Source organism: Agelaius tricolor, unplaced genomic scaffold, assembly GCF_023055355.1.
Source record: "Agelaius tricolor isolate 1412-34295 unplaced genomic scaffold, bAgeTri1.0.p SCAF_9, whole genome shotgun sequence".
NCBI classification, from domain to species: Eukaryota; Metazoa; Chordata; class Aves; order Passeriformes; family Icteridae; genus Agelaius; species Agelaius tricolor.
This window is the reverse complement of record NW_027269269.1, coordinates 7,983,625-7,999,984: the sequence shown is the minus strand read 5'-3', so window position 1 is coordinate 7,999,984 and position 16,360 is coordinate 7,983,625. Positions and strand designations below refer to the sequence as shown.

Here is a 16,360-nt window from a genome sequence, read left to right as displayed (position 1 = left end):
CTTGCCAAAATGATTCCCACTGAAATCCAAAAGTCAGGGAAGAAATTCAAACAAGGAGACAGAGAAAAAAACTGAAGAAATAAAATATCACAGATAGACAGAAAAAATACTGAAATTAAGTGAAAACAAGAAAAGCCAATGGGATGACATGAAGAGCAGGGAAATGGACTAAAGCTTGCCCACTTGATCCTCATTGAAATTGCAGCATTTCATTCACTTTCCTGAAAGGAAATTCTTCAAATGCATTTTTAAATATTTGTTGATGAGGGATTTTTCTACAAGTTATCAGTAAGACACACATGATATGTCTTTTATGCTAATTAATCCAATAAACCTAATAATGTAATTATTTTCACCATCCTGTGTTCATTTATTATTTAGACATGTACATTAAGAAAAAAAAAGAAACCACCATGAGGTGTGTTCCTTTAGTTAAGAGTAGTTAAATCAGAGGGTCAATGTTGTTCTCCTAAACATGGCACATATTGAAGCAAACACTTGGAAATAAATGGTCACAGTAGGCTAGTGTAGAAGAAAATAAATGGGCAGAAAGAGGAACATGGGAGGATTAGTATAGGAGAAAGAAAATTATTATAATTGTGAAGGAATCTGAACACTGAAATAGATTGTTTGGGGATTCTGTGAAATCTGCATAACTAGGATTTTTAGGATTAGGGTAAATAAACATAGGTCAGGAGGGATTTAGGTAGAAATAATTGTGTCCAGGGACAGGATGTGAATTATCCCTTTGTGAATTATGTCATTATATGTCTCTTTATTGATGACCTTTGAGGAGTTCAGGAATCATATTAGTATGGAGAATGACTGCTTCTAGTGAGTCTTACCAGTATAGCTGCAGTTTATTTTAATGGTGCCTTTCTTTGGAAGATGTCTACAGAAGACTTTGACAGAATTTCTGGTTTTTTTTACAAGCACTTTAGAAAGGGAACACTGTAATTTTTACAACAGAGTAATCATAAATTTTGGCAAAAAATTTGAAGAGCTTATGATTTTTTATATATGTTTATAAAATCTACAGTTTTTCTCTTTATGTTAGAATTTCAGGGATGAGTCTTATCAAGAATTTCAAAAACACTTTAGGTGAGATCTGAAACTTGTTTATGACAGCAGAAATTTTCATATTACTTCTTAATTGGCTTCGTGTCAAGCTTTTTATGTGCTGTTCATGTAGTGACTGCTGCTTTCTTACTATGAATTCTTACTAAGTAACTATTACACAGTATGATAAATTTTCCTTTTACCTTGGTTAAAGGAAGTTTTTTCCATGTCCACAGTCAGCTGCATGTGTCCAACACCTTGTTCCTGGGCTGTGTTGAGGAAAGCTGTGATATATATCTTGAATCTGCCTGCCTCAGTGACTCCAAGAGGCTTTGACTGTTTTTGCCAGCTAAGAGTTCATGATACATCTTATGAAAAGACAAGCTGTGTTATCAAAATACTGCTAGCCACACAGAATAGCATCAAACACCCTTACTTAATTTCTTTAAATGCATCTCAGACTGAATTTAATGGTGCTGCTAGTTTTTCTCAGACATATTTCAGACTACACTCACACTGCCTGACATAGACAATCCCCTTAAAAACACAAAAAGAATTTTAAAAAATGTCTGCAATTGAACCCATTAACATTTGTTAACATGTCAACACTAGCAGTCTGAAAACATGTAAGTGCTGTTTAAGATTGCTACACAAATTATCCCTTCCCTTCCATATGCCTTTAGGTTTGTCTTTCCTCCACTTCCCTCCTCCTACCAAATGCAGTTACTAGCTGAATTTTTAAACTAGAAACATCTGTTCTCAGTGCATTTTAAGAAAATAGTTACTATTTAAAAAAAAAGTATAGAAGTAAGAATTACAGTAAGATGAAGTACCTCGAGTGTCCAGACTTAAAACCAGTATAACTTAAAGGTGTTTTAGGAGGAATATTAGAGAACAAAGAGAATATTTATTACTGAAGAAGGTATGAACATCATGTATTTGAAAATAGATGGGTTCAGACTCTGAATAGCATTTTGGAAGTTTCTCTGTAGTCCAGTAGAGTTGCTGTTTTCTCTTCAGATACCTTGTTGGTATCTTTTCCATGCAAAGCAGGAAAATTTGACAAAATACATACTTCCAAGTAGCAGCGTTGCCCAAAGCCACATTTATCTTTTACTGTTTCTGATAACGAGCCAGTGAGTAATCACACCTTGAAACTTGGATGGTTGTTCTTCAGCAAAATCCAGGGGTCTACAGGAAGGAACCCCAGGATGAACACGGCCTGTTGGTTGCTGAAGGCACAGCCTGGAGGTCACAGCTTGAGGGTTTCAGAGTTCCTCTTCTCAGAAATACCTGATGGTTTGTGTGGCCAGAGCTTTGAATGTCTGCCTGCCTCCCAGTGCCTTGTTCTTCAGTAAGACCCAACACCTCTGCCTACTGTTAAATTACAATTTCAGTCAGGTTGCAAGAGCTAAGCAGGTGGTGACTGAATGTTACTCATGATTTTGAAGCAGTGACAGGGAGACACCTTTAACATGTATCAGTGGTGCAGGGAAGAGGTAAAAGCCAAAGGCTGTGAGGGAAAGACAATTTTGTTTAAAACTTTTTTTCTGACCAAAAAACTGGTGAGTGGCTTCCATGAGGAGTTCTTAATATTTTTGGATATTGAAAGCCTGTACACTTTATTTCAGGTATATAAGGGGAAGCAGAATCATAGGAAGAACTATAGAAAAGGTTAGAATTGGGGATCATGCATCTTGTTTTGGCTTTACTTAATTCACATGTAACAACTGCTCGTTTACTGCATGCCTCTCAAGTCTGCTTGTCACATGATTCTGATAAACAGCTAATGGCTTTTTGTAAACTGGAGTATTTTCTGCCAATATATCAAATACAGATCCAGCCTCTTCTGCAATAGTCCCAATAAGTGAGGTGGGTTAGTAAATTGAGGTGTATGGGCTTAAAACAGCCCTGAGTTGTCTTTATTGTATTTGTTGGAAACACAGAAAAACAACTATAGGCATTCTAAACCATATAAAATGTAATGTAAGGATCAGGATTTGTTTTTTCATGGGGAGAAAGAGGGTTTTGATGCTTATATTTCAGTAAAAGCTACTCATTGTTCCATTGTAGTTTTGATAGTTAAAGTTTCTTAGCTGCATTCTGAACATAGTGCATATAGATTTACACTTGACTAGTGGTACTGTTATGCCATCTACATGCCAACTGTTTATGGAGTTGCACTGTAAACTGCTGCCAGCTCACTGCCTTTGTCTGTATTCTAGATTTGCTAGACAGATTACACTTAGGATACCTTTCCCACCACCCCTCTCCCCTCCTTCTCCAAACTCCACTTATAAAGGTTTTTTGGCTTACTTTTCCTAAAATTTTTGAAGTCTAGGAGTAAGAATAGCATCTGAACATTTATGTAATAGGGAGAAAATAGTTTAATAATTTATCATTGTTTATCATTCAGTCATACCGAAGTTCACAGTCTTTCAACAGTAATGCCAGAGTGAATTTGAATAATCATGTGATTATTTTCAACAAATATACTGAAGAAGCTGTAACTCAATAACTAGTAGAATGTGTGTCAAAATTAGTTTGACAAAATTAGCTACAGTATTAAACCACAGCCAGTTACCTCTCTTTGTACGTGTCTCCTTAGATTTAAGGAGACACGTACAAAGAGTTGTACATTTCCAGTTGCAAGTGATTTTTAAAATATTTTTTCACTGAAATCTACAATATGATGTAGGGTATTTTTAAAACAGATGTTCTTTGAATAATTTAGTCAGCTTCAGTTTCTGGTAAGAAATGGCTGAAACTCCTGCTTGCTTTGTAGAAAATATTTCTGAAGAAATAGAAACAGAAGGTGTTTCTGCCTACAAAGTAGTCTTGTTTATCTCTTATAAAATAAATATATTAAGAAATATCCTTGTCACCTGCTCATAGTTGAGGGTTTATTTTATTGGTGCTTTTTAAAAATTCTTTTTATTATTTTGGCCAGCTCTCAAAGATTCACTAGAGCTGTTTAACAGGAATATAATGCAACCAGAGCAACTGGGCAACTACTGGACAGGGCCTTGTCTGGACATTAATGTGCATTAATTCCATAGCCCTTTGCTAGAGCATTTGCAGAAATAATGACATGGTTTCCCTTGGAAGAAGAGGCAAGAGCAGGGTGCTGTTGCTACGTCCTGCACATGGACCAAAAGGGTCTTCTGAAGCCCTGGTTTGTTCTCTCAGGTGACACTGAGCACAACAAGGAAAGACTTGGTCTACACAGATTTGTTTACGAATGAGAAAGTGTAATCCGCCCCATCTTCACCCTCCTTGGTTGCATGGCATTATTAGAACACCTCTTGTTCCTTTTATCCTCTGAGCTAAGTCTACTCATCCTTTGTGAGTTTCTGGGACTTTTGATCTATTTGCTGTTCTTGTGTTCTGCCTCTCCTTACTTGTAGAAACCAAGAGACAGCAGAACAGAGGTTTCTTTCTACCATGCTGTTCACTGCCATATCCATATGGGAAGTGCATAGAGTGGCTTTTGAACTGATGCTTTTTTCTCTCTATTCTGCAACATAAAGAGATTTGGTATTCTTATGCATAAATCAGGCTATGTGTCTTGGGGATTGTTTATTATCCCATCCCATTTTTGGGGGTTTTTGATCTGTTTTGCTTGGTTGTATGCTCAGAGGTGGCAGCTGTCCCTGCCTCACTCCCCATCCTCCCTGGCTCCAGGGCTGTTGCGACAAAAGGAAGCTGAGCCAGGGTTTCTGGGGAGAGCTAGGGGCGAGGCAAGAGGCAGTCTGCTCTCTTTCAGTGGGTGGTGGGTGGTTAGACTGAACACGCCTGGCCAATATTTCTGACCAGGGATCCTGCTGTTTCTATGGGGTTTTGCCTGCTTCTTATTGATTTTTTTTTTTTTTTTTTTTTTTTTTTTTGTGTGTGTGTGTGTGTGTGTGATTTTTTTGGTTGTTATTGGTTTGGGGTTTTTTGTTGTTGTTGTTTTTTGCTTTGACACTGTGACTGAGCTTGTCCGCTTGGCTTCTTTTGCTGCCCTGCTGCCGGGGACTGCCAGCACTGGTGAGAAAAGCCTGAGGAGCCTTTTACTGCATCCTGGGGCTGGACTGCTACTGCCCAACCCGCACCATACCTCTGCCATTGCTCTGGGTTTGTACTGCACTGCAGCTTTTCACCCTCTGCCTGCCATTCCAGCTTGCTTCTCTGGAGGTTTCCTGCTGTTATAGACAGACAATGAGATGATTGGCTCTTGCAATTAAAAGATGACTATTGTGTGAATATTAAGAAAAGCTTTAGTGATGTATAATTAAGTTATTGTAGTTTAGATGTCCTCTGTTCTCCCCATAGTTCCTTTCCCCCCCTGTATTGTGACCATCAGACAGCCTGGGTTGTCTAGGACAGGTAAGAAGAAGGCTGCACATGTGCTCCTTGCATGGGGCAGTTGGGAATGGGAAAAGCTTGGTGCTTAGGGGGTGCGGCATGGCAACACCTGACCTCCAACCAAGTTACAAGAAAATGGTTTCCACCAATAAATGGCAAAGAAGAGCTGACTGACAGACTTTGGGATGGGCCAGGGCTGGCTGATGCAACCCCCAGGGGTATAAAGGACTGAGCATCCATCTTGAAGATGAACTGGCCATGTGGTATGTACAAGGGGCAGTTCCCAGCGCTGCAGCTTTTCCCTTATGTAGTCCTTTGTTGTATTTTTGTTAAGGTTTAATTAACCTTTTTTAATTTTTCAAAGTGAGCAGTTGTTTCTCATACTACAACAGCTCCTTTTGCTATCCAGAGGGGTGGGCGATCCTGGCGCCCTCTGGTGAGCCGTAAAAGAAGCTTCTTCTCCATCCCTTCTCCATCCCTTCTCCATCCCTTCATCCCTTCTCCATCCCTTCCTGCCGGCCGCTTCTCCCGTCACCACGTTCTCCCCCGTGCCACAGCACCCCCTGCAGCTGCGGAGGAATCACAGCACTGGCCCCGCCCACTGGGAGCCACCAGCGCCCCTCTGGCCGTGGCTGCACTGACGGAGGAGGTGGCGCAGCGGAAAGGCTGACTCTGGGTTCCCGGTTCTGTTTGGTGTTGATGCTGTAATTGTTGTTGCTTGTTTGCCTTGTTATACATACTAGTAAAGAACTGTTACTCCTATTCTCATATCTTTGCCTGAAAGCCTCTTAATTTCAAAATTATTATAATTATAATTCAGAAGGAGTTAATGTTTTTCCATTCCAAGGGGACCTCCTGCCTTCCTTAGCAGACACCTGTCTTTCAAATCAAGACACTGTGCCACAAAAGTTTTGAGGAGTTAAAGATCCATATTTTTTCTGATGAGTGCCTGCAATGAGTTGAATTTGGGTTGTTTGGGAACTGAGATAGTGTGTTCACTACCCAGCCAAAACCCTTCCTATTTTGAACACTCTTAATTGACATTCAGAATAGATTATTAGAAATGATCTAACAAAGAACTTTGAGTAGTGACTGGACCACTGAAAAAACCTCCATGATCTGCTAATAATAATTTGTGATAATTTGTGAGGATATAAAATAAAATAAAGCAATCTCCATAAGAGCCACAGTCAGTTTTCCTATTTGGTATGTGTTTTGTTACATTGCTACAGTGAAACAGCCAACCTAGAATAGCAGTAGCAGGAAATGTACAGATGCTTCTGTTTAGCATAGTTCTGCAGAGCTCACCAAATTGTGCATCAGCTACAGGCAGCAGGAGATCACTCAGTTATTTTTTCAGTGTTTTTCCAAATGTCTCAGAAAGACACTGGTAATATTTTGCAAGGTCCTTAGAGAATTCATCTCTGAGGTCTAGGTAGCTCTTCTGGTACCACAAAGGAAATACTGTATTATTGGATCCCAGCAGTGCAGAGAGCAGTCAGCATCCCATCATTTCCTGTTGCTGTCACTTGCTGCAGAGAAGCGGCGCTGACAGGTTACTGTAGAGAGCAGAGAGCTGTTGGTAAGCCTATTTGATTTTCAATTTTCCTATACTATGTGCAGCCTAGCTGGGAACCCTGCACTCTCTTCTATACTGTGAATAATTCCAGTGAATTTCATAGATGAATTAAAACGTAAAGATCCATCTCAAAGGATGAGATGTAACTGAAGAAGGAATGATTGCATTTGAAAAATGAGGTTTTAGTGCATGTGACTGTGAGATGCTGTGACCTGAAGGCTATTTTTTCACTGGCTGTTGATAAATATGTCTCTTAGGCCACCAAGCGCACAAACAAGTATTAACACCAGGAGAGGGCAAGAGACCAAACCACCCCTCTTTTTCCTGCTGAAAACAAGGGCACATTCCACCTTTATCTCTGCAGAAGATTTGGTTTCTGAGCTGCATACTGCTGAGAATTGAGAATTGCTGAAAACATACGCATTCTGCTTGCTGCACTATATGAGCCCTCTGAGCTTCATGTTTGCCCTAGAGATATTTTTCTTCCTGGTGGCTAAAACCCAGGTTACAGAGTCTAAGTACCAGCTTCACTATCTATGTCTACCATGCATCACTTGGTGACCTGAGCTTTTGGTGAACCCCCATTCTTGGGGGCCTCTTGGTGACCTCCATTGTGCCAAAGGGGGCCAGCCTCTCTCGGTCCATGCTTATCGTCTTGAAGACTCACAGCAGATGCCTCTTATGAGGTGCTGTTATGATGGGTCACTGCTATTAATGTTTGCTTCTCTGCCCCATCTTTGACTTTATACTACTCTGCATTTTCAGGACTTTAATCATGTCAGAAGGCTGATGTCATTGCAGGACAAAACAGTGGAAAAAATGGGGTCAGAGTCAAAGCTTTCACTGGCTCATGTATAAATATCTGAAGTAAAACAGGCACCCCTGAGTCTTAACAATGCATTTCTCTTTCCATGTGTTTCCTTTTCTTTTTAATAAAACATGCTCTGTTCCCAAAATCCTGCTTCTGTGATCAAAGTGTTAGAATAGGATGAGCTACATGTTAACCTCCTGAAAGATTAGTGATCCTCTAACACATATTTTAACGGCTCATTAGTGTAAAAGGGATGGTTGCTGGACTGGTGGGACATAAACATTATTCATACTCAAAAATAATATCTTGCTAGCTAGCTTGCTAGCTAGCTCTTGGCAAAAAGGGCAAAGTGCAGCCATTAAAAGGTAGAAACCAAGAAAACGCAGACAAGTGCTTCTGACCTGAGTGATATGCAGGCAAACTCATCACTGAAGGAGGTTAGATTGTTTTACAGGTCTGAGTGGGTACAATTCTCTGGGATTAAGTAGAGCTACTTGTCTTTACAGCAGCAGAGAATGTAACATCAAATGTTTAATGGTTTGATACACAGTTCAGAGAAAACAAGTCTACATCCATCACTTAACTTTATTGAATATTTGAACCATCCACATGTTTTCTGAGGTCTCCAGCTCACATTGTGGCAACAAAGGAAAATACCTGGGATATAAACAATGAGATCTAGTCTAAAAATTAAGCATTGGAGATGGGTTTGAATTTGAAGTGCTTGCTTTGTCTGTTTCTTCTGTGGGCATCCCCTGTGTACATCTGACTCAAGCCCCTTTGGCAGAGGTATGAGTGTAGCTGTTTTTAAGCCCACATTACCTGTAACCTGTAACCTGTTACCTGTTACCTGTAACTGGTAAGCTAATCACCACTGGCAATACACCAGGAGCTGGTGTAAAATTGTTTGTTTGGCATTGCTCTCTGCTGAGAGCTGCCTGAGTTAACCTGGTTACTTCTCTGATATCACTGTTTGACTCTAGAGACACCCTTGTAATATTTCCTTTGGCACTTTAGAAGAGGTACTTATATGTTTGACACCTCCTTTGACATTTTGAGGCAACTAGGGAAAAAAGGCACCCTGCAGAGCTGAGCTGTAAGTGCCTCTGAAGTGGGAATAGGGTCGTGATATTGCCGTGCTAACAAGATGCACTTAAGAATGTTCATGTCTTGCAGGTACTTGGTAGTGTTACTTTAATTTAAGTTGTAATTCATTCAGGAGTAATTAATTTTTTGGTTCACCAATATGCTTCAATTTAGAAATTACTCATTTGAGTTTTACCTGCATTTGGACCAGTGATCTTGATTAAATAGTTCTTCCCTGATTTCTAGTGCAGTGATTCATTCAGGAAGAGTTTTGCCAATATCAGTAAGTATCTTAAAATGCCATAATTCATTTTTAGTACAGTCAATAGTGGCAGATCATGATGAAGGATCAACAATTCTTTTTCTCTACCTCCCCCAGTGAATCTACAAACATGTACATACTCTCTTTTATAGTGAGGCAGTATGCCTTTGTAGTGTGAATATTTACACTGAAAGGATTTTTTGTTGCAAAATTATTTCTAATTGACAGTGCTGCCCCTTTACGTACTTATGTTATCTGTTGGTTTTTTTTCCTGTCTGTTGGTCTTCCACTACAACTTTCAAGTATTTGTAGCTCTGGTTCATGTTTCTTCCTCAAGGTAGATTATAGATGCAGACAATAAGTTACTGGGGGTTAAGAATGTTTCTTTAATCCCTAATGACTGATATAATTGATGTATCTGAAGCAGTATCAAAAAAAATTCATTTAACTTATGCAAAAAGTCTTCCTGAAATATTGTTTTTTTCTATCCTGTTCATTTCAAGGATCATTAATAGCAAAGGTTGCAGGTAAATAACTGGTTGTTTAAAAAAAAAAAAAAAGAGCATATGATAGGGAAGAATGCTTTTTTGAGAAGTTGCAGTAGGATACAGGATGATATATGGAGAACCAGTGAAAGGAGGAGGCAATGCATTTATCTGACCAAATTCATGTTTCTTATGGTTTCTTACACCTAAGGTGGCTGTTGAACCTTGTTTTGTAGTCACTGGAAAGAAACAGGAGCTTCTGAGATTAGGCTTGTGGACAGCTAAAATAGATCAGATGAACCAAACCATAAGAAAAACCCCCATTTTCTATGTGTTTACAAGGAGATCCTTGAGTGACTAGTTTCAGAGCAGACATTTACTGAGGCGTCCCACCACATGAGTCTTGATTTTACCTGGCTTAGTTTTACAGCAGTGGCTGTGACAAAGGGAAGGTGCCCTGTTCCAAATTCACCCAAGTGGATGTGGCTCTAGCACGTGTGTCTCTTGCACTGAGCTGATGCCATGAGATCTGATTTATGGGAGGGCAATGCTGTGTCCCATGGTGGCACTGAAACCTCAGTGCTACTTCTTGATCAGGTAGCTCCGGCAGCTGGCTGAAATGAAGTAAATAAATCTTAGTCCAACATGGTTAGCGTGTCTGTTTGGCTACTCCTGTGTCATGAGGAAAACTAAGAAGCCTTGGTTCTGATGAGGAACAAGAAAAAAAAATGTTTGAACTATTCACATGAACAACTCATGGTAAAACTGCAAAGCATCAGGAGAGAACTGACAAGGTCTCACTTTTTAAAATGAAGGATGAGTTTTCGAGTTTTCAACTACTTGAGGGGATGCCCAGAAGTAAGAATGTTAGTCTTTGGAATATTCCTGTAATTTCAAACAGTTATTATTTTAGTACAATTGCATAGTGGGTTTGTTTTTTTTTTTAACCTTCACCATTATTAATGTAATGTGCACACTGTCTGTATCTGTTCCTTAAAAAATATCCTGCTCTTGGAAGAGCTTAGTTATCTGTTTCTTCTTCTTTCTCTTTTTTACTATTGTCCCCTGTGCTGTCAGTCCCTGCATGTTTTTTTTTTCCTTCTTTAAGAAGAATGAATCTATTTGTGTCTTTTAAAGTCTCACCTGACAAATAAAGCTGGTCTCCAAATGGAATTTCCTCATATATTAAAATAATGATGGTATTGTGTCTAAGTTTATTTTCCAAAGACTTGTGCTCCCTCCAAAATGCAAGCTGTGTAGATAAAGAGATCTTATGGCAGATATGAAATTAATTTTTTCTCTAAGAAGTTCAGAATCAGCTGAGGAAATGTAGTTCTTAACAGAATGGTGGAGACACTGCTGGAATTGATTACTATGATGTTACCCTAGGAGATCAAGCTGACCGCACTGTGCAATTAATACATTACAATGAATGCACTGGATGATATCACTTAATAGGAGGAACTTGTGCTAAACATCATTATCAATACTGCTTTTTCAATTTCAGATTGTGGTTAACTGATTTGACATTAAATTCCCCTTTACTTTTGTCCTGCACTGCAGAGATTAATTGTTTTGTGGCCAGAGATCAACAGAATATCGATCCACAAGTCAAATCTGTCTACCCACCTTTTACACGCTTTTTGCTTACTACATGGTAGAGTAAATTAAACTGATCTGCTATTGTAAGCTGCTATTTCAATATAAATCTCTCCTTTTATCTTAAGCTCTTTATCACAGTTTTAACAGTGAATTCTGCTCACTCAGTTACTCCTGTCTGTTCAGATTCACCAGTCTTAGGATCCTTCATGCCAGACAGTATCTGCTTCAGTAGGACTGGAATAATTTAGCAGCTTTGAAAATGCTACTGTCATTTATTCTAGGAGTCAGCTGTCTTAGAAGGACCCAGGAAAAGCCAAAGCAGTTTGCATTTATTGGCAAACTATTGCTTGTGTTAGTACTGACTTTCAATTTAAGCGCAAAGATGAGAAAGTAAACATTATTTTGGAAACTTCAGTCAATAGAGATCATTGAGGAATTTTTTCCTTATTTCAAAAAGAATAAACCAGATGTTAATACTGGAATTCCAAATTAATCAAGAAAAGGCTAATGCTCTAAAAGGCTGGAATATCCTCAAAATGCTTTGAAGACAAAGCTGGTCATTGTATGCACATATTTACCTAATTGAAATAGACTGTCTCATGAACAGAGGACCAAGGTGCATTTTAAAATGGCAGGAAAAAAGCTATCCAACATTATCTATCTTGGGAAAAATACAGTATCTGTCTTTAGGTTAGAATAGTGACAATTCTAGAAAATTCAAACATGAATCCAGAAAGATCCAGTCTGTGTGTATTATGTTTTGCCAAGAAGGTTTGTGAAACCAGGCCTGCCCCTACTTAGAGAGGAACTTGTGAATAAATCCAAAACACACTTTTATGAATGACAAATGTTACTAGAAAGAATCAACATAATTCTGTCAGTTGTGCACCCATATTCCTTTGCAATTACTGCAAGAAAGGCTTGGAAATATAAATTACTATTTTGTTGAGAACTGTGAAGTCTTTGTACATAAATTATGAGAAAGTCCAAATTCGGTCACCACCACCAATCTAGAAAGATGCAGGCAAAATGAAGACAGTTTCTGCTGTAGACCATATACAGTGTAGAGTGGAAGGGAATGAAACACCAGTGCCTACTTCTTTTAGTAGAAATGTACCTGACTTTCCCTTCCAGAAAAATGAGTTGGAGTCCCACCTGTTCATTTAATAAAATCAGTGATATGAAGGGGACTTGATTCTTTAGAAGTGTATCAATTAAAGCTGTTATAAAATTTAGAAGTTTCTAAACTCTGAAGCACGATGTCTATTTTAAGAGCTTGACCTATCATGATATATCAAAATAGCCTGTAATATGGCAGATAACAATCACTAACCCCACTCCTTTTTCTAAACATTTATTCTGCATAAAAAAAGTGTGATGGAGGGATAGTGGAGTTGCTTATCAGTGCTCAGTCTTAGCAAGACAGTGTTGATAAGACTTTGCAGATGTTACGCCAATTAATTTGTATTAGAATTGTAAAAAAATTATTTGCTGCTGATTTTGACTGCAGACATTATTAATAAAGCCTTTTAAAAATTATTTAGCAGCACAGATTAGAGATGAAAATCCTGGGTTTATAATGGTTTCTGGGTTCCATAATTCTGCATTAAGTGTTTTTCATGTATACTTTCAGCCAGGTTGGTCAAAATATTCCACCAGTACTGAAGTATTTTGGAGTTGTTGTAAGAAAAGAGCTAGTAAGCAAATAAGATTTGACCAATGTTTGAATACAGTAACAATATGAGATTTGTTAATGGTCTTAGAAATCTTGAACAATTATTATTTTGATATTCTTTCTAGCAGTGTCTGTGTCTTTATGAGAAGGAACAATGAGTAATTTCTCTGCCTCATTTTGTTGGCAAGCATCAGTAGCTGTCTCTCCCTTCACTCTGAATCAAAGTTTTCTTGCAGGTAGAGGAGCAAGAGATTATTCCCCTGCAAAAATAAGAAAACTTTTTAAGCTCTTTAGTGCACTTCTATAATGGATAAAAGTTTTAAATTTTTTAGTATTGTTAAGTCTTGTGATTTTTGTAAATTATTGGGGGCGTTAATCATATTAAGCTTTAATATTCTCTTTGGATTTTGAGATCTAGGACTTTGGGCCTTATATGAAAATCCTGGCTTATACCAAAGGAATTTTTTGTTTTGTTTTTGTGTTTGTTTTTAATTTGTTTTTGTTTTTGTTCCTTTCTTTTCCTGGGGGTTTAGAGTGTGATCCATTCTTTTTGAGCTCCATGTTGCTCAAAAAGAAATGAAAAGCACTCTCTTCACTTTTATTTCGTGCTGTTTGGTCACAAGAGAAGAAGAACAGAAAGCAGAGCCAAGCTTGATTATTTAAGAACAAATGCTAACTTTCAACATATTCAGTCAGAAAATAACTCTTTCACTCACTCTGACTTCTCTGTGGCATCTCTCTGGTGGACAACACAGGTATCTTCTATAGGAGGTAAAAATAACACCATAGGAATTGTCTCTTTTTGAGGTCTGAGATTCTCAGGGAATATCACTGAGATTGTCAGGGAAGCTCACCAGAGAGGACATGGTTAGTGAAACAATTGAATACCAGAAAGTACACACAGTTCCTGCAGGATGAGTAAAGAGGGCACTGACCAGAGCAGATAGATCTATGCTGACTACTAACAGTGGTACCTTAGGATACTGTCTTTTCTAAAAAGTCAGTTTACACATGTAGGATGGTTGCAGTAGGGTTGTACTTCCCCTGCACCAACAAGTGCTACTTCCAATAACTTTGTTTTCCTACAAAACAGTAGGCAGCAGAAAGGGGCATTATGTCATCTCAGTGACATTTTTAGAATCATTAACATTTCAATCTGAAATTCTCAGCAGCTGAAGAGAGGCTCAGTTGCTGAAATAAAAGTGTCCACAACACTGATTAGAAGCTGAAAGGATTAGCTTGATGTCTCTGATGTTAATGCTTGCTGAAATGAAAAGGAAAAAAATGTTCAAAGGCCCATACGTAATGTACCTGACTTCCTCAGACCTATCAAAGGGTTAGCATCAATAACCAAGTAATGGCTGCTTTATAGTTTGAATTTTCTGACCCAGTGTTTTCAAAAGGCTAATAAAAAGCCACACTGCTGAGACAAAATTTTAGGTTGTAATGACTATAAAAATGAAATAGTAATGATAGAGCAATTTGTCTTGGTCTAAGAGAGGAAGTTAAACCTGTAACTGTGCCAGTCTTGAAGAGCATGCTGGAAAAAAATAAGTTGCATGTTTTCATGTGCATAGCCAAACATACTAAAAAAACAAAGATTGCATAGGAATGAATTTTTTTAAAGTGCATTTTTAAAATCTCTGCTTCTCATGGAAAATGCCCCTTTTTGCTCTACAAGAGGGTCTTAAACACTATCAACGTCTAGATTGTTGAAAATGGGCATTTTAAAGATGTTGACTGCAATGTCCTTTTGAGTGTAATGTTAAACTTCACTTAGGCTACATTTTAGGCTTTAGATAGGCAAATAATTGTTCAACTATTTAATTTTTATGTATGCATCAGCCTTCATGGAACTGGAAGTAGAATTCAAAAAATTTAAACTCTGCTTAAAAAGAGGAGAGTTTGGGCCTATAAGAATGAGATAGCTCACTCACTTGAGCCATAGAATCATTGTTAAAATTAATTTCATTTCTGCCTGCTTCAAGTTTCTGTAGTATTGACAATAACTCTCAGGGAAGGGAAATAAATTATATTGGTTGTATTGCAGCTTAAATAATTTGTATTTTCCCACTTTAATTTTTGGGCAATACATGCACGCAAGTATAAAGGTCATCTGGTAGAAAATGATTTATCTCTCTCAGATGTAATAAACACTTTTGTTCTCTTTCTGTCTGAAGCTTAAAAAATCTTCCATCTAGAAAACAGAGTGCAGGAAAATAGTTGGTTAAATTATGCACAGTTTTTGGAAAACAAGCTTCTGCAACTCTTATGTCAGATAATGCCATCACCACCTCTGGAGATTGCACTTACCTTTCAGGTTATAAAATATCACAGTGGGACTCCTTTGGATCTCCCTGGACACAGAGGAGATATAACAAAATTTGAATTATCTGAAATCATATCTTCAGCTATAACAATGTGGGTTTTGAAGACTCTGGTGTCTCTGAGTTATTATCCCCCATTCTACACTCAGAAACCAGGTCACATACTGCCAGCTGTACCTTCTTTTTTCCTTCTTTATTTGGGCTTACATCCAAAAGTTCTATTTTCCCTTCATAAATGTAGTCTATGGAATACCCAGGTGCACTTCTTCACATAGGACAAATAATGTGAAGTAATGGGAAGAGAAATCCTTTAAACCTTCCTTGCACAAAGCAGATTATTTTCCCTGTTGTTGAATAATTTTCTATATGTATAAACCACATTTATCTAGGTGTGTGCTGTGCCATTTATTATGATGGAACTGAGAAGTGATATCTGCCTTTGCAAGGACAGAATTGTGGTGCAGCCAAGTTTCTTCTGCTAGTCTGTTTTCCTCACCATCTTCCTAGGTGACTTCTCTCAAATACTGCCAAGAGTTGCATTTTTCATTTTCTTAGCTTGTCTAGCTTTTTAAATTTCCATTTTGTTAGTTGGCTGTTTTGTCCATTTTTTTCCCTAGCTTGTAATTTCAGTGTATAAGGAAATTTCATTTAGATCTATACACTTCATGGAGACTGAGGCTTTGCATGCCAGTTTTTTGTGACACTATCAGAGAAATAAAACCCCCCAGTCATAATGAAAGATTACAGAACACAAATGTTCTTTCTTAAAGTTGTGCCCTGTGGGATTTAGTCATAGTTCGTAAGTATTATGTATATTCCACTGTCTTTTATGTGCCTTTTGTCAGCTCTATTAAGTAGACAAGGTCCCCTGTTAACTGGTAGCCAAGGTCATCCTATACTGAATGACAAAATAAACTTGAACATCAAATAGGCTGGAAACATTGGAAAATTTCCTTTGAGAATGACAAGATCTGTTTTATTTCAGTGAAGTTATACCTAATCAGTGGCACAGCACATAAAATTAAAACTGTCTAAGATGCTAATTGTAACATATTTAGGAATATTCAGAAATAATTTAACCCAAACACTTATTGTTCAGCCTAAAACTAAATAAAACCTCCCTTCCA

The 16,360-nt window shown here is 38.0% G+C and overlaps 1 long non-coding RNA gene across 2 annotated transcripts in view; it reads left to right on the top strand.

Moving 5' to 3' along the window:
- The first annotated feature begins 6,760 nt into the window (after nucleotides 1–6,760).
- The window catches only part of LOC139593343 (uncharacterized), a 242,573-nt gene continuing 232,973 nt past the window's right edge, over nucleotides 6,761–16,360 (top strand). For both annotated transcript variants that reach the window (XR_011680262.1, XR_011680263.1), the window contains exon 1: nucleotides 6,761–6,988. This is a non-coding gene — a long non-coding RNA (uncharacterized lncRNA). The remainder of the gene's footprint in view (nucleotides 6,989–16,360) is intronic.